This window comes from Marmota monax, unplaced genomic scaffold (assembly GCF_021218885.2).
Source record: "Marmota monax isolate L192 unplaced genomic scaffold, Marmota_monax_Labrador192_F-V1.1 WCK01_AAM20220418_F8-fsc00039, whole genome shotgun sequence".
Classification (NCBI taxonomy): domain Eukaryota; kingdom Metazoa; phylum Chordata; class Mammalia; order Rodentia; family Sciuridae; genus Marmota; species Marmota monax.
In genome coordinates this window covers 11,180,005-11,206,852 of record NW_026693602.1, presented here as the reverse complement: position 1 = coordinate 11,206,852, position 26,848 = coordinate 11,180,005, and positions in this window count along the sequence as shown.

Here is a 26,848-nt window from a genome sequence, read left to right as displayed (position 1 = left end):
AATTAAAGTCCACTGATTTAAATGTTAATCTTTTATCTAAAAAAATATCTTCACAGCAACATCTAATTCAGGTTTGACTAAAAGTTGACATGTAAAGCAAACCATCATTATCTCTCTGGAGTTCATAGTTCAGGATCTTGTATGCACATGGCGCATACAGAACGTTTGACCATAGGCCCAGAAATAATAGAGCCAAGTGATCATGGACTAAAACCCTTGAAACCAGGAGGCCACATAAATCTTTCCTCCTCTAAGTTGACTGTACAACTCAGAAAGTATAGGAGAAGGATCAGATAGAAACAACCCATTGGTTTTGATTCAGATAGGAGTGCCAACCCATTCAGAACTCCAGAGTAAAAACTGCCCTCTTGAGGAAGGAAAATCTGGGTGTATTGAATGGGTCATTATAGCACTGCTCTTAGTTAATGACCTGGGTCATCCTGAAAAAAGGGTGTTCTCAATCGCTGCCTTGCCGCTCATTGGCTGAGGCTTGTCGTGGGGGAAAAAAAATAATCTTGACTTAAAAGTGAAGGCACATGATCACACTGTAGGCTTTTAGATAAATAAGCATTTCTTCAGGGAGAATCTGAGGGCACATCACTTACCTTCCACAGAACATTCCACGACACTATTTCCAATGATTACTTGGAGAGTCCATGTGAAGAAATTGTGTAATGGGATTTGCAAACTGAAGAAAAAAAAAACAATCCCTAAATTAATATTATTTATTAATACTAATTTCTACCTTCTCCCATTTTTCTCTCCAAGTTTATATTTATATACAGAAATTTTTCTTTAGACTTTTCAAATAAAGATAAAGCTTAATTTAATATTTATGTTCCATTTGTACTGCTGTGCTTTTGAGTTTCTAAAATGTTTCTGATACGATGACTTAAACTTTACTTAGCAGCTGGGAAGAGGTAATTCAGTTTCTATAAAGTATTTCATTTACTATCAGGGGCTATTTTAGACCCTGGGAGAATCTGCCTTATCTCTTTTATTTTCACTCTCTTCAAAGTAAACAGAGGCAGGTATTGTTATCACATCTTGGAAATAGGAAAATTGAGCTCAGGAAAGTTAATGGCTTGCCAAGGTCACTTTAACTTGAAAATACTGCTGAGTCCATATTTCATGTGTGGAAAAAAAAAAGACTTAAAAATGTTCGATACAAGCATATATTGGGGTATTTTCAAAAGATTACAATCTTTAAAAATCAACACAACCTTAAGCTAGTTTATGGCAAGTAGGCCACTGATGATATTGAATACTATGTAAATTGATGTGCAAAAATAAAGAGCTAGACAAGGTTTCAAATACATGAAAATATACTATGATTTCCCATTTCCATGAACTCAGTGGTGAAGAAGAGAAACTCCTCCCTTCTTACAACTCAGTTGTATTGTAATAGCATCAATTATGTATTGCATTAGCATCAACAAAAGATTAACTACTAACCATATTATAGAAAGATATAAGCTTTCATTAACCATTTTCATGGAAGAGTAATCCATATTTCAATTTTCAGGACAAAATTATTTACATTTCCTGGAAATTGTACTATTTGTTGAATTATATTGCAAGTATTTCTGTCTTATCTGATAGCATAATTTCTAGCATTTATACATTAAAGATTATGTTTGATGTAATTTTTTATTGGTTGTTCAAAACATTACAAAGCTCATGACATATCAACTTTCATATATTTGATTGAAGTGGGTTATGAACTCCCATTTTTACCCCAAATACAAATTGCAGAGTCACATCGGTTACATATCCAAGTATTTACATAATGCCATATTAGTGACTGTTGTATTCTGCTACCTTTCCTATCCCCTATTATCCCCCCTCCCCTCCCCTCCCATCTTCTCTCTCTACCCCATCTGCTGTTATTCAATTCTCTCCCTTGTTTTTTTTTTCCTTTTCCCCTCACAACCTCTTACATGTAATTTTGTGTAACAATGAGGGTCTCCTTCCATTTCCATGCAATTTCCCTTCTCTCTCTCTTTCCCTCCCACCACTCATCTCTGTTTAATGTTAATCTTTTCCTCATGCTCTTCCTCCCTGCTCTGTTCTTAGTTGCTCTCCTTATATCAAAGAAGACATTTGGCATTTGTTTTTTAGGGATTGGATAGCTTCACTTAGCATAATCTGCTCTATTGCCATCCATTTCCCTGCAAATTCCATGATTTTGTTTTTTTTTAGTGCTGCGTAATACTCCATTGTGTATAAATGCCACATTTTTTTTATCCATTCATCTATTGGGAGGCATCTAGGTTGGTTCCACAGTCTAGCTATTGTGAATTGTGCTGCTATGAACATGATGTGGTAGTATTCCTATAGTACTCTCTTTTAAGGTCTTCAGGGAATAGTCCGAGAAGGGGAATAGCTGGGTCAAATGGTGGTTCCATTCCCAGCTTTCCCAGGAATCTCCATACTGCTTTCCAAATTGGCTGCACCAATTTGCAGTCCCACCAGCAATGTACAAGTGTGCCCTTTTCCATACATCCTCGCCAGCACTTATTGTTGTTTGCCTTCATAATGGCTGTCAATCTTACTGGAGGGAGATGGTATCTTGCGGTTTTGATTTGCATTTCTTTGACTGCTAGAGATGGTGAGCATTTTTTCATGTACTTGTTGATTGATTGTATGTCCCCCTCTGAGAAGTGTCTGTTCAGGTCCTTGGCCCATTTGTTGATTGGGTTATTTGTTTTCTTATTGTTTAATTTTTGGAGTTCTTTGTATACTCTGGATATTAGGGCTCTATCTGAAGTGTGAGGAGTAAATATTTGTTCCCAGGATGTAGGCTCCCTATTTACCTCTCTTATTGTTTCTCTTGCTGAGAAAAAAAAAAAAAAAAAAACTTTTTAGTTTAAGTAAGTCCCATTTGTTTATTATTGTTATTAACTCTTGGGCTATGGGTGTCCTATTAAGGAATTTGGAGCCCGACCCCACAATATGTAGATCAGAGCCAACTTTTTCTTCTATCAGACGCCGTGTCTCTGATTTGATATCAAGCTCTTTGATCCATTTTGAGTTAACTTTTGTTCATGGCGAGAGAAAGGGGTTCATTTTGTTGCATATGGATTTCCAGTTTTCCCAACACCATTTGTTGAAGATGCTATCTTTCCTCCATTGCATGCTTTTAGCCCCTTTATCAAATATAAGAAAGTTGTAATTTTGTGGATTGGTCTCTATGTCCTCTATTCTGTACCATTGGTCCACCTGCCAGTTTTGGTACCAGTACCATGCTGTTTTTGTTACTATTGCTCTGTAGTACAGTTTCAAATCTGGTATCACTATACCGCCAGATTCACACTTCCTGCTTAGAATTGTTTTTGCTATTCTGGGTCTTTTGTTTTTCCATATGAATTTCATGATTGCTTTCTCTATTTCTACAAGAAATGCCATTGGGATTTTGATTGGCATTGCATTAAACCTATAGAGAACTTTTGGTAATATCGCCATTTTGATGATGTTAGTTCTGCCTATCCATGAACAGGGTATATTTTTCCATCTTCTAAGATCTTCTTCTATTTCTCTTTTTATGGTTCTGTAGTTTTCATTGTATAAATCTTTCACCTCTTTTGTTAGGTTGATTTCCCAAGTATTTTATTTTTATTTTTTGAGGATATTGTGAATGGAGTGGTTTTCCTCATTTCCATTTCAGAAGTTTTGTTGCTGATATACAGGAATGCCTTTGATTTATGTGTGTTGATTTTATATCCTGCCACTTTGCTGAATTCATTTATTAGCTCTAGTAGTTTCTTTGTAGACCCTTTTGGGTCTCTTAGATATAGTGTCATATGTTTGATGTAAAATTAAGGTTAACTATAAAAAATCACAAATACATGTTGAAGTTTTGAATGTTTTACATTATTAAATATACCATTTTTCATTAAATTTTCTGAAGAGTTTCTAATTATAACATATTGAATGTTGGAAGAGTTTTTCACACTATTTTTCATTGATTTTTTTTTTTTTTTTGCCTGCTAAGAGACATGAGAAATAATTTCTGGTTCAGGTTGAACACAAAAAGTGCATTTAAATAAGTAAGTTTCATGGAAAATTAAGAATTATAGAGACTATAGCCATATGTGTAATGATTATGTTGTGTTTAAGAGGCTACCAAAAGCAAAATGTGTCTTTCTATACCAACTTTACAAACTTCACAAAATGAAGCACAGGGCTGCATACAGCACTAGGTTTATGCAACAAAGCCCACACTGAATCATTTTACACAGCAGTTTATAAGAATGTAGTATTGTAATGACTTGGCATTTATCCTCTTCTCGTAGTATTTTTCCCCCTTATTTTAAGATTCTTGAGAGTATTGTGATTAGAATTTTTGAATGCAAAAGACATTTTATTATTTGGAAAAAACAAAATATTTCCTCTCCTTTCAAGAGGTATTAAGAAAAAATTTAAAGTATATTTATTTGTAAATAATTTTAAAAATACTTTTGAAGTTTTGTTTGTGAAGTCATTACATATTTCCCGTAAGATATCGTTCAGGTGTCTTTAAAGTATTTTTTTTAAGTTTGCATATTTACTTAATCTCTTCCTCTCTCACAAATTGCATTGAGTTAACAACATAACATAAAACAGAATTAATTGGTTTTATCTTGGATGCAAATGGTTTACTTTAGTTCTAATACTTTCATAAACATCAAAATGTTGAAGCATTATATATGTTTCTTAAAGCTTTATTGTTGAAAATAAGTACTTCACAACAAATTAAATGTTGGATTATATTTTTAACAAAATTACAAATGTCTGTATTTCAAAATATAGATAATTTGAATTGAGCTCAAACTCTTTAAGATAGTATATTCTGCATATAACTAAGTGCTCTTTACATGATGTATGCAAAAAAATACTTTTTGTGTTTAATGTATAAAAAGAAAACTACATTAACAAGTTACATAATCAAGAGTTGTAGTGCAAAATAAAATTTGACCTTGTAGCTGATGTAATTTTAGCATTATGAGTTTGCCACAATTATGTGAATTATGAGTAGGAAATGTGGACCACATAAATAACTCTCTACAGAGCCAGCAAACAAAACCTAATTATAGAAATGTATAGATTCTGACCTTAGAGACTGAATTAACAGCTGACCGTGGACCATAGTAAGTATTGTCAGACAATCAAGGGCAATTTTCTTTCTTTCTTTCTTTCTTTCTTTCTTTCTTTCTTTCTTTCTTTCTTTCTTTCTTTCTTTCTACATGAGTATAACTGAGGAGCATAAAATTATGATTTATATAATAAAAGTCTAGTTTAATAATGCCAAAAACATGAATTATTTTTAGTAATAACAATTAAAAAGGAACAAGTATGTATTCTTCCCCTCGACATTAATACAACGTACTTCCCTTTTGTTTACTTAACTTCTGTAATTGTGGCTTGAAATAATATCCTTTCCTCCTTTCTTTCCTCCTAGAGAGAGCTTAGCATTCACATTCTTTCTGGTAGAACAGCACACAACTCAGCTGGGGCAAATCTTATACCTCAGGCTTGTTTTCCTGCCACTCTTAAGAATTTAATTAGCTAATTAGCTTTCTCAGGTGTAATCAGCAGCTGTGCACATCTGCCTGGGATAGTGATATGCAACTAGCCAGAGGCAGTCCCCTCTCCACTTTGGCCTGAAGAAAGGCCCAGTGTCTCTTCAGTCAGCCTTTCCATGCACACATGAATATAACTGCTGTAGACACCAATATGTCGGCCATAGTGTCCTTTCTCCCCAAGGAAATCCATATACTTTGTCTCTTTGATTATGCTTTATGACCAGCTATTGTTCTTCGCTTTCTCTCCCTCTGCTCTTAGCTTTTCTTATATCTCCATATTATCTGCATTTCAAGAGGAATTATTTTTGTTCTGGAATGATTTTGCTTTTACAGAACATATATTGTCTCCAGGGTTCTTGGAATACCTGTCAACATTTTTCCTACCTATAACAAAGAGTTACCTAAGGGGGGGAAAAGAAGAAGAAGAAGACACAGAGACAGGATGCAAAGTCAGGAAAGAAATATGACAGAATGACAGAGAGGCCAAACTGCCAAGCTTTATTTATATAAATAGGTTACTTTAGGTCATTGGCATCATTAGTACATATTGTTCATTTTCTTACTAGGCAGGTTACAGACTTAGCAACATTATGCAGCTTATTCCTTAGCTATATACTAAGTTGCAATGTGAAATGTTAGGAGCTTTGTGTAGCTCCCAAGAAAATCCATTGTATATAGTTACTGTTATGGGGCAGGTTTAGGCTCAGTGAAAAGTTGTGGCTTTCTAACAAGAGAATCCTTTTATTCCCATTCTTTTATGCCTGAGATCAAGGTTGAGGCTGATAAGGCTCTAACACAGAGCCTCCTCATGAAGGACATTTTTATAGCAGCCAGGCATCCTGTGTCTCTGCACAGAAGTTTTCCCAGCATCCAGGTATTCTTTGTCTTTGCACAGAAACTTCCTAGCCACCAAGTCACGAAGCTATCAAAGACCTCAATCCCAATTACAGAATTCCTACATTTATTTAGATTAATTCTTAAGAACAAGCAACAAACATGACTGGGCTATTTGATTGAAAAATACTTTGTGGACTTTGGTTAACTTGGAGAATCATTCAGAAGAATGAAAGAATATGCTGGAAAACAGAAAAATAAAGGGAGTCCACAAAATCAGAAATAAACAAAATCATGTCTCAGAAATCATTGTAAGGAAAATTGGACATAGATACACACACACACACACACACACCAATAAAAAGCATATCTTTTGGAAAAAATAACATTTTATTGGAATTTTTGTTTATGCAAGACATTTTGGAAGATAGTGTTAAACACATTTGATATAATCACAGTGCTAATACATGCAGTTAAATATAGGGCATATAGAAATATGTAGTACAATTACAAGATATTACATAAGTATAGTTTGATTTACACACAAATATACAGGTGTACTGAACAGAATAATATCCACAGAAAGAAAAAAATCTGAGTTTTCAATGCTTAATTTAAAAAATGGGTTGTTCTTCATCACAATTCACAGATACACTCTGAGTAGAAATTTATTTTAAAAAATGTTATAGTGTTTCAGAGCCAACTGGATATTTATGGAAATTTCTCTTTTTTGATCCAAAACCTCCTATTTTTAATTTTATTTCAATTTCTTGATCTAAACCTACATGCCATTTGCGAGCAACTTCTAAAAGGAATAAAATAATAATTAGTCTGCAATTCAAGACTTATAGTGAAACACTTGAACTGCTCCAATTGAGGATTTTCAAGGTTTTCAAATATCATCTTTTGTCTTGTTATTGATAAGTAAGAAAATCACCATTTTTTTTTTCAAAATTGAAGGTAAATTCAATTTCTTTATTACATAACAATAATTTTGCAAAGCAATAAATTTTTCTTCAAGTGCAAAGAAACTTTATATTTTCTACAATATCAGTTTGATAAAAATATTTTGTATTACACCTGTAGAGTATAAAGTTCTCAAAAATATCATATAGGCAGGGCATAGTGACACAAGACTGTAATACCAGCATCTCAGGATACTAAGGCAAGAGGATCTCTAGTTCAAAGCCAGATATATATATATATATATATATATATATATATATATATATATATATATACACACACACATACACACACTATACACACTATTAGAAGAACATATTTAAATTCCATGATTACTATAAGATTTTCAATAGCAATTTCTTAGAAGAGAGCTGCAGAATTCAATATTACATACTGTCTAGTAAGTCAGGCATTTCTGAAGCAGAACGAGTGTCCCTGAGGCTGAGTCCCCCTCCCCATGTCGGTATTGTACTCTTGTCTGCAGGATTCTTCTCCATCCTTTACCCAGACCTCTTCTGTTGCTCACATCTGTGTGTGATTTGGGAAAGTTAGATATTCTACCAGTTCAACAGACACATTAAATTCTAAAATACAGACTTCTCACTCCTTCTCAGAAATTAAATGAAGCTATAAAACTGAATAAGGTATGAAGATAAAACTTTATCATCTCAGTAGTGGAGATGATTTTGTGGTTTGATTTTCAGGTTTCTCTTTTGTGTAAGGGAATGAGTGGTGGGACTGCGGGATGCGGATGAAAACCTCCACTGGCGATGTACTTCAGAGCTGAGCTTTATCATGGTAGGAGCACAATGTAGCACTTAACTACTGTTCTTTGGAAATTTACATCTTTAAAGAAGTTTCAAAGTATTATCCTTAAAGATGTTTACATGAGAAAACATTAAAAATATCTAGTCTAATTAAGTCTGTGATTTTATACAACTTCCAGTCTGCCAATAGTTTCAAGTGTGTGTTCTAGCTCACTAAAATGTAATTTTATGTAGGAGAGCATTCATTCTTAAATAATTTTTCTCCATTACAGATTGTGTACTATAATAAATCAAATGAATACCATTCCACATCTGATTGTTTAGATTTTAAATGTTTTCAAATGTGACTGTGAGTTAGCTTTCGATGACTGTTGACAAAATACCTGAGATGAATCAGGGAAAATGAGCAAAGATGTATCAAGACTCATGGTTTCAGAGGTTTCAATCCAAGTTCAGTTGGTTCCATTGTTTCTGGGACTGAGGTGAGGTATAACCTCATGGCAGTGAGGGCAGGTGCAACCAAGTGTCTCACTTTATAGGAGACAGAGGAAGAGAGAAAGAAAGGCATTAGCTAGGGCCAACAGACACCCTTCAAAGACACATGCCCAGAGACCTACTTCCTTTAACTTGGTCTCACCTCCCAAACTGCCCTCCCAACAGTGGCACTATGTGGAAACAAAACCTGCAACCTATGGGCCTTTGGAGACATTGGAGATCCAAACCAAAATAGCAAGTAACTAAAATATTTTTAAATTCAGTGAACAGTTTTGTTTAAATATTGACTAAATTTTTCTTTCCCAAATATTAAACTTTTATTTTTTTGATAGTGAGTCAACTTCCAGAAAGTAAAAAAAAAAGAAAAAATAATTAAAAGAAAACATTTTTTTTCATTACAAATTATTTGTCTAGGAATTAATTGTATAAAGTAATTTGTAACACATAGCCCCATTTATTAAGTTGTATTAAGCAATCCCAGCTTAAAGATAAATTCCCTTTGTTATAATTGTATTCCTTGGGCAGAGTTTTAAAAATAACTGTATGTTAATAATGCAGCTAATTATTGCTAATATGTTGTTAAGTAATTAATATGTATCAGCAAAGTCAACATTTATTGCAATTATGTTTAATATCACAATTATCACATAAAAATATTTTTCTTTATTATGTATTAAAATGTGAGTGTTGCTAATCATTTCCACATTACTGGACATGTATATCACAGGGAAACAGTGACTCAGCATGCAATGACACACCCCCCCACACACATGCCATCAGAAGAAATGAATAGATTAATATTATCTGAAGGTCTTTATTTCCCAAGAAAATAGTCATCTACACATAAAATTTAGAGATACTTTAAAAGGAATTCAAATAAATGTTATGAATCAAATTCTTAATTTTTAGATATTTGCTGAAAAAAATTGCAAACAAACAAAATTTGGCATAGAGCATAGACAGGTTAATTCTAAGCAATAAACTAACACTAGAACAAAATATGAAAAGCTGAAATCACCACACACTATTGTTCCTTGTGCTGTTTTAAGGGAAAAAAATTACTGAATTTTCATAAAGCTCTTATCTTCAAGAAAACTCAAATCAAAATCAACAAAGAAAACAATGTGCTGCAATGAACTTTAAGGTTATGGAGATCTTAGTATGAAATCTACTTTTCAGGGTAAATATATGTATTTGGGTCTTCAATAATAATAGTAATAATAATGATGATAACAACTATTACCACTGATAATCAGAGATTGAATTGTGAAACTTTCTATCAAAAGTTTATAGATTGAAAAACTGCATGATACATATCATTTTTATGCTTAAAATATTTTTTTTGTTTTACATTTATATTTTATTGTGGAGGAAAAACAGAGGTATTCTTTTCAGGTAAGATAGTTTAATGGTCAGAGGATTAAATAATTACAGATCTGATAATTCATGATTAGAGATTCAGAGTCTTCTGATTCCATACAGGCCTGGAAGTTACTCACTCTCCATTGCACATCCTCTAGTTATGAAAAACTTAGCTCTCCATGTCAGACCCTTGGGAAGGCTCACAGTTCATGAAGCTATCTATTGCTTTGATTTAACTTTACCTTCCTGTGACCCCTAGAGATTTTTCAGGTTGTTCTCCTTTCTTAATATTCAGACAGGCATATTTATATTACAGATCACACAATGCAAAATAGAAAATAATACAGTTCAATGTTTCATTAAAATATTTAATTTCCCCTTGCATCCAAGTTCCTGTATTTTGTGGCTCTATTATTCCCTTTGCTCATTCAAAGAAGAATACAAATAAGGTAATTAAAATATTCCAGTGGAAGAAGCTTTGAAGATTTGCTTTAGCAAATATTAAAACAGTAGTTAAATGACCAAGATTTTCATACCGGAATGAATTCTTCTTGATACCAAAAATGTACATTACTTTACAATTTCATAAAAAATGATATGTTGTGTGGCCGAGAGGGGAAAAAAGAAAGGAGAAATTTCTTTCTTAATGGGAAGTTCAACCACAGTTTCCAGGAAAATATCCTGTAAGCACTGAATAATTATTGGATTTAACCATTATCTTAAAGTTCAGGGTAAGGCTACTATTGAAATATGTATTCATGGATTTAACATGTATTCAGCATACATTTTTTTTCTTGGGCATTTTAAGTATCAGGAACATAACTGGTTAAAATAAAACCAAGTTTCTTCTTGGAAACTTGGAATCCATCTAGAAGAGGCAATGGATCACAGCAAGTGAAGAGACAAATTTGTAATAAGATGTCAATTATTCCATGAAGAAAAATCAGGCTGCCCTGTTGGACTAAGTGCTGATTTAGATAAAAGAGACAGGTATATGACATGGCAGGACTCAGAGAAGGGATTCAATCACGTCTGCAGCAGGGCAGCACATACAAGAAGACTGTGAAGGGTGGACATTCTAAGATTCCTGAGTTTCCTGTCTGTCTGCTTGAAGAATCTGAAGGTTCATATGCCTGGGATTTATACCTGAAAGTGTGGCAGCACACAAAGTTAGAGAGGTAGTCAGAGGTGAGGTCTTGTAGCAGCCTTCATGCAAAAGGAAGAAGTTAGCTTTATTCCAAGTGAGAAGAAAAGCATTCAAAAGATGAGAGCAGAGAAGTGGCAAGCTACAATTGAAAAGAAGAAAATGTTTCCTGTTATGTTATGAAGAGTTGACTTGAAGACCCATGAAGATATGGGCAAAGGCAGAACCAAGGAATCAAATAGACAGCTATTTTTATACCCCAGATGGGAGATTTGGGTTTTGATGGTGATCATTTAAAGATGTTTGGGATGTGGTTATATTTTTAATATACATCTAAAATAATTTTCTAAAGGATTGAATATAAGTTTGAAGAACAAAGAGGATCAACTGATGATAGCTGGGAAATGCAGGAAACCTACCTCTTGAAATCTTTTATACAATATCCATAAGAGAGCAAGTGTCATTATATGTGTATGAGGAAAGGACGATGTCCTTGATAGGGGACAATCTTACATAATGATTTGTATCATGCCTTGCACAAGTTATCAAAACATAAAATTTAACCATCCACAGTGTTACGATGTTGATCTGGGATGTCTCCTGCAAAACCACACTGCTCTGTAATGCAGCAATGTTCATAGGTAAAATGAATAGAGCCTTTTGAATTTTATTAAGAGGTTTTATTTCTTATTTCATATTATTGCCATTCACATAATTTACGATTTTAGTAATGTGAAGAATTATGTTATATCTGGGTTCATCCCAGGCTTGAGATGCTGAGCCAGGAAGATCACTAGTCCAAAGCAGCCTCAGCAATTTACCGATTCCCAGTCTCAAAAAATAAAAAGGGCTGCAAATGTTGCTCGGTGGCTAAGCACCTCTGGATTCAATGCCTGGGACCAAAAAATGAAAAACAAAAAATTAATAAAGTTATGTATTGAAATTATTCACTTTTTTTCTTTTCATGCTGGATATTTGTTTACTTCAATATAATGTAGAATAACTTTCTTTCAAAGTAAATATTTCTCTTTCTGACTCACTTGTGAAATTTGGGTGCAAATATATAATGCTTTTCTGGTTCTTTGTAAACTGGTCCACTTCAGTCTTTCTGAACTCTTTTCAGGTTAAGGCTGTGTTCAATCCCAAATATATTTCTCCAGTTCGGTTTTCCTTGATCCTGCTTTAACCAGTGTATAAACAACCTCTCTTCTTGGAAAATGTCTCCCTGACTTGCCCTTATATTCCTTTCCATGCTATTTAAGCTCATTATAAAACACATTGAGAAATAGAATTATTTTATTTCCTTCTTTTTTTTACCTATTTGAATATTAATTCCATTTATATTAAGCGTGACAATAAATTTGCCCAGCATATGTTTAAAAAAATATGTGTTGAATTAATGGTTATTCCCCTTGAGTCCCATTTGAATAGCCAGGGGCGAGAGTGCCTCCAGTTCTTTTCTTAGAAATACACATTGAACACACATTGTCTACTCAGAAATTTGTACTATATGAATAAGAAACATATTCAAATCTAGCCCTAATGTACGTTCTTGATATTTTTGTGTTAATAACAAATTTGTAAGACTTTGATATGAGAAAGAATAATTTCAAATTTGTAATTGTATTTTATTAATATTCATTATATACAGATGTTTTATATTATTATTTGGGCCCCTTAAAACTTCCAGCCAAAAAAAAAACATAAAGAAAGAAACACTACTCTAGACTCATTTTCCTAACTGGCAGAAAGAATATAGCTATACTTTTGTCACTACTGTTTTAAAAACTAAGATTTTATAAAATTATCTTATAATATTTTTACTTTCATTAATTCTTATTATGATTTTGAACATTAAAATGAAAAATAATATTAATCATAAAATATTAATATATATAAATAATTATGTGTACCTTTAGAAATGTGAATTTCCCAAGTCTTAATATCAGTGTAGAAATACATTTAGTCTTCCTTATATTGTGTAAGCAGTATGAAAACAATTCTCATTTAAAATCCATGAGAACTTAAATTCAAACCCTGGCTATCAAATTGCTTCAATATTAAGACAAACTCTGGGGATGGGTTTTAAATTCCAATCTTTTAAGAAATTTTATGTGTCTTTGATGAGCAATTTCTCATGTTCATGCCAATGAACAATAATGTCAGGGTGATCAAAACAAGAATTTCAATTCCAAACATATCCCTTGAGATGGCATCAATATAAAAGCAATTTTTATCTGGACAGGTTTTGAATTTTCACTACTTCTAGGGATTTTGTTGTATTTCTTTATTGATGGTAAATAGCACAGAAAAAGTTATTTTGATACTAAGGCAGATTAATGTGCTATGCCATGTTGTATTTGTTTATATGACATTCTAGTGCAGAAAACTTGATTTGTAAATCTTTCTTATCTATTTATTATCAATTTACTACTGTGTATATATGTTAATATCTGTTTCAATTGCTATTTCACATTATTTGTCTTCTTTTACAGAATAGGCCATGATTTTTTTCATGTGGGCTTATCCAATGATGAGAATTTATTTGTGTTAATTCAACCCAATGCAACCCCAGCATTTCAATAAGAAACCAAGAACTTATACATAAAAGTCAATCAGGGTCAGGGATTTTAAGTTAATATCTTGAATCTGAAGCCCACGATCCTAATCAATAATGGATACTTTCTAAACACATGCATTACACTAATTTGTATGACTGAATATGTGTGCTTTGTATTACATAGAATAAAATATTATAAGTTTTATTATTTACAAATATTAAAGAATATTCTTGCGTATTTATTATAAGAATGTTTGAAATTTGATTTTTTTTCATCCTCCATACTATAAATACAAATGTTAGTACATTGGGTAAAATAATACAAAGAAACAATATCAAGTTTTTCTTTTTATTTTAATAGGCATTTTAATTTTTTTTTAAATAAGAAAAAGTCAAAGATAGCTCCATATATCCTTCTAGGAGCTAACGCATTTTTAAAAATTTTTGTTCAATGATCCATCTAGATTAATTCTAACATAGATTTAAATTAAAACATAAAATTATCCACCTCTGGTACAGTGGATAGATGGACAGATAGGTAAATAGATGGGACAAGGGGCAAGGGAAGTAAAAACTTTCAAAAGAAAGGACAGCCATACCAAGAAGCTAAAACCTAGAAAGAAGCAGGCAAATGAGCTAGTGATTTTTGTTGGGCCAGAATCAACATTGTGATGGAGCTTCATGGGATGACAGGATGTTCCCAAAAATGTGGTCAGCTTTGCACTTCAGACTTGAGTCGTATTTGTGAATTTACTACAGAAAATAGTAACAGTGACCGGCTTCAGAAAACCAAAACCTAGGAAAAGAGAGAAATGTTATGGAAGTAAAGTGGGTGGGGGGGTTATTTATACCTATAATGAATGGTATAATTAATGAAGACATGAATAGAAGAAAAGAGTTCTGCCAACTCACCTGGTGGACTCAGATTATGGGATATTGGTCAGGCCTTCCTGGATTCCAAAGTTCCATAATCTGATACATTTTAACCTTAACTACTCCAACTGAGTTCCTTGTCCATTTCTGATACCATTTGAGTAATAAATAACTTGGAGAATGTCTCCTTCATGTGTATCACAATTCTTACCTATAATGTATAGCTTAAAATGGGTAACTATCACTCAATAACCTGGGCTATTCCTGTCCACCAATGGAATGAAAGCAACCAGTGTGCTATAGCCTCCTTCTAGTTCTTTATTTTCAGTTTACACAGCACGTCCTGTGGACCCATTTAAGAGCACTCACTCTGAGCCACTTGAATTCATGATTCCTGGGTGGCCATCTTCACTTTGGCTTGGATGAACTCTTTGTTCTCAAACTTGATGCACCTCAGCATGCCTTTTAGGTTGACAATGATAACAAGCAAGAGTACTGAAACTATAAAGGTTTGCAGAGAGGAATAACTTTTTTGATTAAAATATGGATAAATCTATATCTTTAAAATTGAATGGTATCAAGATATCATCAGCTTGTTAACAGGGAATGAATGATTATGGAAATCATATTTAGAAAGAGACTAAGCACCACTCAGAGAATTGGAGAACTTAGGTTTATTTACAATGGCAGACCCAGAGGAGCTAGTGATCTGAAGTTCTGCGCCCCAAAATGAGGTTACAGGGGGCTTTCATAGGAAATTGGACATCATTTCTTAACCATTATAACATTAGTGAGTTTGAATTCTTGGTCTACAAGCTCAAAGACCATGCACAGGAAGTTTATGATAAGTAGTTCATAGGTGTAGAACAAAGACAGAAAAACACTTGTGAGTGTTATCAAAAAGGCCTCTACCACAGGCAGCAGCAATTCAAGATAACCTAAGTTCACCTCCCTAAGAACTGTATTTCTAAGAACTAAGCCTAGGAGGTTATAGTTCAAACAGCAGTTAATTGGCCTAGCAATTAAATGATGTAGCTACATTTCTACAGAGTTCAGAAAGTTACAAAGTCTGAGAAGAAAGGACTCTTCACTGGCACCTGTTGTATCTCTGGCCTTGAAAGCCTGTTCCAGGGGTGTTTACAATCCATTAGATAGTGATCCCTGGTTAATTAGGTTCCTTGAAGAGAGGCTGCCAGAGGGAAGGAGGAAAATGAACCCTTTCCCCTAGTGTGGTTCTTCACATTGGTTATACAGACATGATATGTCAAGGTCATTGTATTGTCATGAGCAACTAACAATAAAAAAAAAAAAGAATGGTTCTTCATCGTCATATTCTTATAATATTATTTTATACTCAGGTCTGATTCCTACATCACAAAATGATAGGTGAATAGATAAACAGAGAGAAAGGACTAAGTTCATTTAAAGAAATGTGATGAATTTCATCAAAATTTGGGGAAAAAAATCTAATTTCTTAAAGACAGCTTTCAAGCTCACCCTACTCCAAGTCATGGATGGGAAAAGTTTCATGAGAATTTGCATCCCTTAAATGTCAGAAGGTTGAAGTAATGGCATGATTTAAAGGCAATATCATATGAAGGAAAGCGCACTGTGTTTAAATTTTTTAGTATGACAAAAATTTTATCATCATTACACTTGTATTAGATTTTTATTTCTGCCCCAGGAAATCACGGCAAACAGTGGCTTTCACAAACTCAAGCACACTGTTTTATAGTTCTGAATGTCAGAAGTCTGATGAGGTTCTCACTGGGGTAAAGTTAAAGTGTCAGCAGGCCTGTATCTCTTTGGTTGGCTCTAGGGAAAACATCTGTTCCCTGGCCTTTTTGAAATTCCAGTGGCCACCCACATTCCTTGGCTCTTTATCTCTTTTTTCTATCTTCAAAGCCAGCCAATTGCATCTCCCTGTCCTTTCTTTCCTTCTTATCACAGCCAGGAAAAGTTTTCATCTTTTAATGAACCATGTAATTAGATTGGGCCCTCCCAGATAATCCTGGATTAAGTTTGAATCTCAAGGTCCTTGAGGAAATCATCCATGCAAAATTTTTTTTTCTTTTTTGCATTTAGATAACACAATGACAAGTTCTGAGGATTAGTATGTGGATATCTATCTTTTGGAGGCACTTGTGTGCTTCCAAAGGATATCTATATTTAGGGAGACCATTGATAGGATTATTTTTGTGATGAATTACTTTGTCCAAAGTCTTACGAGTAGACTGACTATGAGCCTGATGACAATCAGAAAAATATAAGACAAAATTCCACAGTGTAATGTTACATAGAAAGAATAAAAAAATTCCAGATGGGTTGATGTATATAAATTAGTGTCTGGCATAAAAAAAAAAAAAAAAAAAAAACTCTCAAGTGGACAGTGATTCTCCATGTGAGCTTGGAGTGTGAGAGTTCCATTGAATGACACTTTCCACCAAGCATTAGGACTTCAGAATGAGCTACTTCTTATTTATTATTTTGTGAATATGTCCTCTGCTAGCGTTTTTGTCTTCATTTAATATTTGAGTTCACAGATTTATCTGATTAAGTTCTCTCTGATTAAGTCTGCCTAATTTCAGGGCAAATTCATTTTCTTCCTTTTGTATATGGTGTGCTTAAACTCTAGTTAAACCTTCATTATTCTAACTTCTAAGTGACCACAAAATAATATAATTTGCACTTTAGCAAAATTTAACTTAATACATTATTTTAAAAAAAATCACAATTATGGTTAAAGAAACTATAAATAATGTTGTTGATTTTTAACTTTTTGGATCTTGGTATAATTATAGTGTCCAAATATGCTTACTGGATGTCTTTTGCTATTGTTATTTGTTATGAAACTAGCCATAAGATGTCACACACATATAAGCACATGCTCCTTCAAGACTAAGGCCAGAGAGGAGAGGTTGCTTTGCACATGGCCCCAGTAGGCAACCTGTCCAGGCTTGATTCCATGCTTTCTTGCACATTAGTTATGTGACCTTAGAAAAATTAGTAGATATCTTAGTGTATCATTTTCCTTATCTGTAAAATGTTTCTCAATGTGGTGCAACACGCCTGTAATCTCAGTCAGGAGACTGAGGCAGGAGAATCCCACGTTCACGACCAGCCTTGGCACTTTACCAAAACCCTAAATGTGGTGGTGCAGGGGCAGGAAAGTTGGGGAAATAGCTCTGTGATAGAGAGAGTTCCATAATCCCCAGTCCCACAAGAATTTTTTTTTAATTAAAAAAGCATATAGTAATAATAACAAATTACCTCTTATAACTGTCATGTAGAATAAATGAGTTAACATTTATAAACCTATGGGGTCTGATGACAGATCCTATATAAATGTTAAAACAGATGTGACTCAATGTAAAGATTACTTTCCAAGTTGTCAATTTAAAGTTGGCATCATTGATTCTTTTCTCTATTATAAAGTTTAATTAGCTAATTTATGTAATATGAATATCATAGTGTCCACTTCATAGAAATTACTCAATAAATTCTATGCGTTATTCTTGTTATTATTATGCGACAATTTAATTTTGCTGATAGTAAATCAATATGTTGAATGCTAAAAACCTTAAATTATCAAATTTGGCACAAATGAGTAATATAGTTTTAAAATATTCACACTTCTCAAAAGAAACTATGTGCATTAGAATTCAGAAAGATGGAAGAGGAGAAATGATGTGCAATTATGCATTTAATAGGAAAAATCTAGATGGTATAAAAGGCCAAACTACTTATTTTAAGCTCCTCCAAAATTATCAGAAAAGGTCAATTGACAGAAATGACTAAACAACATACATAAAATCATTATTTGGAATATGGTAATATGGATTGAATAGATTTAATGCTCTGAACAATAAAAACTGCTTTTTATCTGAAAGTGAGGGAAGAGCAATGAAAAATGAGTATCTACCTGTACTGCTTTATATTAAAATATGGTTAAGGGGAATCATCAGAAGAAAGGAGCATTCTTTTAAATTATTTTAGTAAGCAAAGTATTTAAAGAATTCTGACATAAATTGATAGGCAACAAATAATGAACAATAAACCATGGTATGAATAAGTCATTCTGGGATATATGTCACAACTGTTTAACACTAGGATGTGTTTGAAAACCATGCTTCATTTACAAATGTCTAGGAAACTAGAGGCTAAAATAACTTACAAGTAAATTAAAACATCTACTCACAAAACAACCCAACAAAGAGATTGCAAAGATAAATCTAATCCAATCACTTTATTTTTAAGAAAGCAAATGTATCAAAAACTAAAAATCACTGAAAGCAAAGTTAATAATAAGAACATTCTCCCAGAACATTTTTGGCACTTACACACATATTTAAAATAAATATATTATAGGAGACCTGCAACATTATATGACAGTGAGAAATTTCTAAATACTTGAAATCAAAATCTTGGTGACCTTCAGTGTAGTCTTTAAACAAATTTATGAAAATCAAGTATTGCTATAATTTAATAATAGATTTTTCAATGTAATTGAGTAATGTACAGAAAAAAGTTTGAGAATGACTTCCTCAGATGTTCCCCAAAATTATATGATTAACACTTTCTTTTAATTTCATTTCCTCCTATACAACTTGAAGCCAACCTTACGACCAAACAGGTGCTATTTGTCTGCTCTAAAAGTTTTTTTAAACCTAGTTGAAGTGACCCATCTTTATTATCTGATTTATGCCTACATTATTGTTGGGTTTCATTATATTTCTTATATTTCTGAGTTCAGAGAGAAAGTAATTTGTCTTTGATGCAAAATAGAAAGCAAAGAGCTCATTTGGGCATTGTAGATAGAATAAAAAAAGGAAAAGGCTGACCTGGTGAAAATTACATATGCATGGAATATATTACACTAAATTGCTCTGTTTCTAAATGCAATCCTACAATCTCTAAATGGGAAATATCCTTCGGCCATTGAGGTTTTCCTGCATCTAGACTACAATATTACATTTTTACTTGCTTTGTTAATGATATATGTTATTCATTTTTCAGAAGAAAGCCATTTGGGAAAGGAATAAAATATTTGAACATGAGAACAAGAACCTAGACAATATGTTCTTCAGATGGTTATTTATTTAAGTAGGCTATTATTAGATTTTTTTAATTGCAGTACCTAAGAACAAGTATAGTTTGTTTCGTTATTGTGAATAAGCTGAAAACACAAACATTTTCAATTAAGCATTTATTTCTACTTGTCAGAGAGAAATTATGATTGCTAGTTGTAGATTTCGTAATTGAAATACAATTAAAGCCCACTTTAAATGTCTGTATCTGGTAATATTTAAAATTGTATTATAGTCCTATATGTTACTATATTTCAAAAAAGAAAGAATATGTATTTACATATTATCTGAGTGTATATATATATATATATATATATATATATATATGGATTGATAGGTACAGATCATAAATATATATTTGTTTAAACACAAATGAACAAATAACTATATATGCTTATACAAGTATATACACATGTACACATACACACACACATACATATATATACTAATATATCCTAATATGAATAGGTAGAAATATGAATTCCTCTGAACTAAAAGTTCATAATGATTATGACATAAACTTACCAGTACCAGATTTGTTCCTTACATATGCTACCATTAATGCATAAAAATTGGAGAGTTAGTTAAATAGTACAAATAAAATAAAAACAGAAAAACTCAGTATATTCTCTCCTAATTATAGACCATTATCTTCAAGTGAATAAATAAGACAAATGAAATTACTGTGTGATATCTTTATTGAAAATGTAGATTATTCAATAATTATTTTCTTATTTGAAAATTTATATTGCCTCCAATGAAGACCAAAAAAAATTTTGTGATCTTATATATTTATAGATATGTTCTGAGAAACGTTGTTCTTAAGAAAAATTTCTACCAGTTACTATGCATAATATTAGCATACGTACATATCAGAAGTAAGTGAGGACTATCCTTGTTCTTATGAATGGAGCTAAGCCCAATTTGCAGACTACAGATGTATCAGAAAGTTGTGTATCAACCAGATCTTATGAGGATAATATTAAGCCTCTCTTTGTTTACAAATAATTGTTGTTACACATACAAATGCTGGGCTCAGAAAAAACATAGATATTCTTTTCTTTTATCTTACAAACAATATTTTTTCTAAAGATAGTCAATGTTTTCATCCTTTTTCTTTAGGCATAAAATTTTGAATAAATTATAAATATTACAAATTTTAGGATATATACCCATGAGGAACAGTTTTTAAGTGTCACATGATTATCTATGGAGTTAGAGTAGATTCTATGAAAAGAAAAACACTCCTGTGTAATGCATATAATTTTTATTTATTCACTATTATTAAAGTATTATTTGTAAAGTAAAGAGAACATAAACACAACAGAAAACCTATCTCCTTACCTGGAACACAAATTAAAAGGTAGAATATCTGTATCTATCTATCTATCTACACACACACACACACACACACACACACACATATATATAGGAATTACTTGAAAAATATATGTACATATGTGTTATATATATTATACACATAATATATACATTACAATAACACATAGTTTATATATAATATATATTATAAAAATTATATATTACAATAACACACACATACTTTATATATGTAAAGTTGGTGTGTACTATATATATATATATATATATATATATATACACATATACATATATTAGGCATACACAGGCTTAGCAAAATAAAACAATTTATGCATATATAATTTAAAATTGGGTTGAAAAATGAATTCAATCATATGTTTTAGCTTCACCTTAATGAAATTCTAATTCCTAATTAATGTTCACAAATAACTAGACTATCTGTTAAATACAAAGTTACAAAATTAATACCTTATTTGAAAATTTCTATGGATTCCCATATAAATCTTTTTGGTCATGCTCTTTTTCTAGATTCTTATTTCTGTTAAAATTGTGTTCCAAAAATTATTTTTCTGTTTTGAATTTCCATATACATTTTTATCCATATTACCAATTTATAGGGTAAATTGGTTGAGTTGGATAGCATACTCAATCTCCTCTGAAAACTCTAGTGTTCCAAAATGCTTGCAATGTTAATTAATTCTGTAATGTGAAATGTAGCTCTCAATTATTTGTACTTATGAAGGAAGCAAATTCGAATAACCTAAATCAATCTGTATTCATCCATAGAGAATGTTTGAATTTATATTAGAATGTGGAAATTTTGAAGATCTGTAAACTCATTTAACATATGATAACAACATGAACAAAAACATGATTAGAAGTTGTCAAATGCCCTCACTTTTCTCCCATACAAAAGTACTCCATAAAACTTGTTCTCGGAAGGAAACATTCTCCGTTTTCATTTTTTCTTGCAAAAAATAAAACTATAGTGTACTGTAACCAATAATTTGCATAAAACCTGGGGTGAAAATTGTCAGAGCAGTAACAGATGAATGCGAAGGCAGAAAGGGTCACTATGGAAGCCAGTTTTATAACTTTAGAAACATGAATATACATACTAATTAACATTAAGAATGCATGACAGAAGACCAGCAAATAATGCTAAAGAATGTAGATAAATATTAATGTATATAATAAAATTTATCTAATAGAATATATTGCCTCAAAATTTTGGGAGTGGGGGGTGGGTACCAGGGATTGAACTCAGGGACAATCAATGGCTGAGCCACATCTCCAGCCCTATTTTGTATTTTATTTAGAGACAGGGTTTCACTGAGTTGCTTAGCACCTCACTTTTGCTGTGGCAGGCTTTGAACTCAAGATTTTCTTGCCTCAACCTCCTGAGCTGCTGGGATTACAGGAGTGTGCCACTGCACTCCTTGAAACTGTGTCCTTTCTAATATTCTTTTTGAACCAATCTATACAATTGGAATCATGAATTAATTTTACAGTTACTGTATTTGTGCAAATTACTAACTCTTCCTCTGTGATGTTCTATTGCATTTCTAGGTCTTAGAAATATCCTCCCACACAATAAGAAAATATTTCTTTTAAAAAGTTCATGGATTTGATTTTTTTTTTTATTCCAAGTGATTTGCTGGGATTTTTACAACTATGTTAGTTACCTTAAAAGAAGGAATTGATGAGAGTACTCTGAAGATTGGCAGAATCCAGTGTAAACTTAGTTCTCATAAAGAGTTACTTTAGAAATCAAGGTCAAGCCTGATGTGATTGTGAACATCCATAATCCCCAAAACTCAGGAGGCCGAAATAGAAGGATCACAAGTTTGAAGACAGTCTCAGCAACTGAGAGAAACCCTATCTCAAAGGAAAAAAAATAAAAATAATAAGGATGTTGGGGGCTAATCCCACTTGATGGAAATTAGGGCCTACTTTTTCTTCTATTAGACGCAGGGTCTATGGTTTTATTTCTAAGTCCTTGATCCATTTTTGAGTTGAGTTTTGTATATGGTGAGAGATAGGGGTTTAATTTCATTTTGTTGCATATGAATTTTCAGTTTTCCTAGCTCCATTTGTTGAAGAGGCTATCTTTTCTCCTATGCATGTTTTTGGCACCTTTGTCTAATATAAGATAATTATAATTTGGGGGGTTAGTCTCTGTGTCCTCTATTCTGCGCCATTGGTCTACCAGTCTGTTTTGGTGCCAATACCATGCTGTTTTTGTTACTATTGTTCTGTAGTATAGTTTAAGTTCTGATATAGTGATGCCACCTACTTCACTCTTCCTGCTAAGGATTGCTGTAGCTATTCTGGGTCTCTTATTTTTCTGGATAAATTTCATGACTGCTTTTTCTATTTCTATGAGGAATGACATTGGAATTTTGATAGGAATTGCATTAAATCTGTGTAGTGCTTTTGGAAGTATGGTTATTTTGATAATATTAATTCTGCTTATCCAAGACCAAGGTACACCTTTCCATCTTCTAAGGTCTTCTTTGAAGAATCAATAAATGGGATGGACTCAAACTAAAAAGTTTCTTCTCAGCAAAAGAAACATTCTGTGAGGTGAATAGAGAGCCTGCATGTTGGAAGTAAATCTTTACCCCTCACACATCTGATAGAGCCCTAATCTCTAGGGTATATAAAGAACTAAAAAAGCTAAGCACCAAAAAAACAAATAACCCAGTAAATAAATGGGCCAAGGACCTGAACAGACACTTTTCAGAAAATGATGTACAATCAATCCACAAATATATGAAAAAATGTTCATCGTCACTAGCAATTAGAGAAATGCAAATCAAAACCACTCTAAGATTTCATCACACTCTAGTCATAATGGCAGCTATTATGAAGACAAACCACAATAAGTGTTGGCAAGGATGTGGGGAAAAAAGATACACTCATACACTGCTGGTGGGACTGCAAATTGGTGCAGCCAATATGGAAAGCAATATAGAGAGTCCTTGGAAAATTGGGAATGAGACCACCACTTGACCCAGCTATCCCTCTCCTCATTCTATATCCAAAGGACTTAAAAACAGCTTACTACAGTGACACAGCCACATCAATGTTTATAGCAGCGCAATTCACAATAGCTAAACTGTGGAACCAACATTGATACCCTTCAATAGATGAATGGATATAAAAAAATGTGGCATATATACACAATGGAATATTACTCACCAATGAAAGAGAACAAAATCATAGTATTTACAGGTGAATGGATGGAATTAAAGAAGATAATACTAAGTGAAGTTAGCCAATTCCAAAGAACCAAATGCCAAATATTTTCTTTGATATAAGGAGGCTGATTCATAGTGGGAAAGAGAGAGGGAGCATGGGAGGAATAGACAAACTCTAGATAGGGCAGACGGGTTAGAGGGGAAGGGAGGGGGCATGGGTTATAAATGATGGTGGAATGTGATGATTATTATTATCCAAAGTGCATGTATGAAGACACGAATTGGTGTGAATATACTTTGTATAAAATCAGAGAGATGAAAAATTGTGTTTTATATGTGTAATAAGAATTGTAATGCATCCCACTGTCATGTTTAAATTTTTTAAAAAAGGACTATGATATAGTTCAGTTGTAAAGAGCCTCTGGGTTCAATTCCCAGAAAATAAATAAAGAAATAAATAAGCAAACAAGCTAAGGTCAAACACAGGCAGAAGTTGAAAGCCTGCTATGCAGGTACTATGCTGAGGTGTGCCAAAGCCCAGAAATGATGTGGCCAGTAGGCAACGGTTAGATAGGAGAATGAGTTAAGGAAATATATTGTTCAATATAGTTGCTACAGTTAGCAATATATTATATTCTGGAAAAATGCTAACCAAGTGGTTACAAAGTGCTTTCATCACTGTTATTTAGCACTATTTAGTAATTACATTATACATATAAATATAATTAGATTGTTTTAATTATGTCTGAATTTTTGAATTGATAATATGTTTTCTGATAGTAATCAGGATGATAAGTTCCAATATAATAAAGACAATGTCTGATATTTAATTATAAGCTGCAATTGTTATAATCATTGAAATTATTAGCAAGTTTAACTGGGCATAGTGGTACACCCTTGCAATCCCAGTCAATGGAGAGGCTGAAGGAGGAGGATCAAAATATTGAGACCATCCTGGGCAACCTAGAAAGACCATGTCTTGAAATTCAGAGAAAAAAAAGGGGTGGCTAGAAGCTGGTGTATATCTTAATGATAAAGTGCCCTTTGGTTCAGTCCCCAGTACCATCCAAAACAATAATAATAACAAGAACAATAAATTAATAAAAAACAAACAAATAAATAAACCAAAATGTTAGCAAGTACAAAGTGCTACCCACGGTCACCATAGGGGTCTGATAAATTACATATAAGCTTTCATTAGGAGTAAGATAGATGATCCACAAGGATATTTCTCAATCTGTATACAACCAAAAGCAACCCAAGGTGGATAATGATAGGTCAATGATTGTGCCAATAAAAGTCAAGATTCCTTGTATATATTCTAGCTGATCTTGTTTTCAGATACAGAATCCGTTTTCAGGAGAAGAAGATGGGTCCTTTGAGAAAGAATATTGAGTTTTGTGGTAAATTTATACAGCAATTAAAGCCTAAATCCTTCTCCAAATGACTGATAGTCATTTAGTTAGTATCTCTTAGAAAATAAAATATCTCAGCATATGGAGGACCCCTTGACACAGAGTTTGAGTTCACACTAATAACCATGCTTAGAAGCATCCTGTCAGCTCCTTTTATAGAAGAGCATTTGCAGACAAGGTGAAAAAGAATAATTCCCTAACCTCAGTGTGGCTCACAGATGGTCCATTGGATACAATGGTCATATAATAAGCCCCCATATGTATAATTCTTACAACCTACTTGACGGTTGACAGATGTTACATTTGATTCTTTGACTGAAACAAATGCTATTATACAGACAAGGGGACCAAGAAGAAGAATCTGAGACTGTTCTACCTTGGGCAACTCAGTAAAGGAAAAACGATAAAATGTTCTTGAAAGGGTGGTAGAGATCAATGCCAAGCTTAACAATTTAAAGGATTCAAAGTAAGATGCTCATCCTATTCCCATTTACTTCACCAGCATAAACCTTAAAATGAAGAAAAAGGATTATCTTGAAGTATGACCAAAACAGTAGAATCCTGATAACTAAATAAATAGTAGACCTCACTGCGGCAGTTTGCCATAAGTAATATCTTTGTTAACATGAGCTCAGTCTTTTGTGTGTTCTTCCATTGGAAAATGTGTCCTTTTCTATCAATATCAAGATAGAGTAACAGAAATAAGTTACATCTGACTGTTTGGGAAAAATTATATGCTTATGGTTTTATCCTCCAGGGTTTATTTGACTCCCACCCATCCTCTGACACAATAAATACTGGAGGGACTTGAACCATGTGAACACCATGCAGAACACACTACTGTTGTATTACAGACTCGAGTGACTCTGTCACGTTAACTGGGCTGAAATAACAGAGTGCCACATGCATTGAAAACTAGGGTGATATGATAGGGCTGGGGCCTTCTGGGAAACTGAGGCAATATGAAGTCCCACCCCCATAGCACTTCAAACTCTAATTCTTGCAATAAAGTCAAGAATATTTCAGACATGTTGTTCAGAGTAACAGATTATTAGATTATTAGCAACAGTTTATTAGAAGGTATAGGAAAAGGGAAAGAGGTATATTTTTAAGGGAGGGAATGAGTCCTCTTAGAGAGGAGAGAGAGAGAGCATGATTTTCCTGAGCTGCAATTCTTTTGGGAGTCTCAGAGAAGTTTCCAGAGCTTCCCACCCACGACCTCCCTTGACTTTTGGTTTAC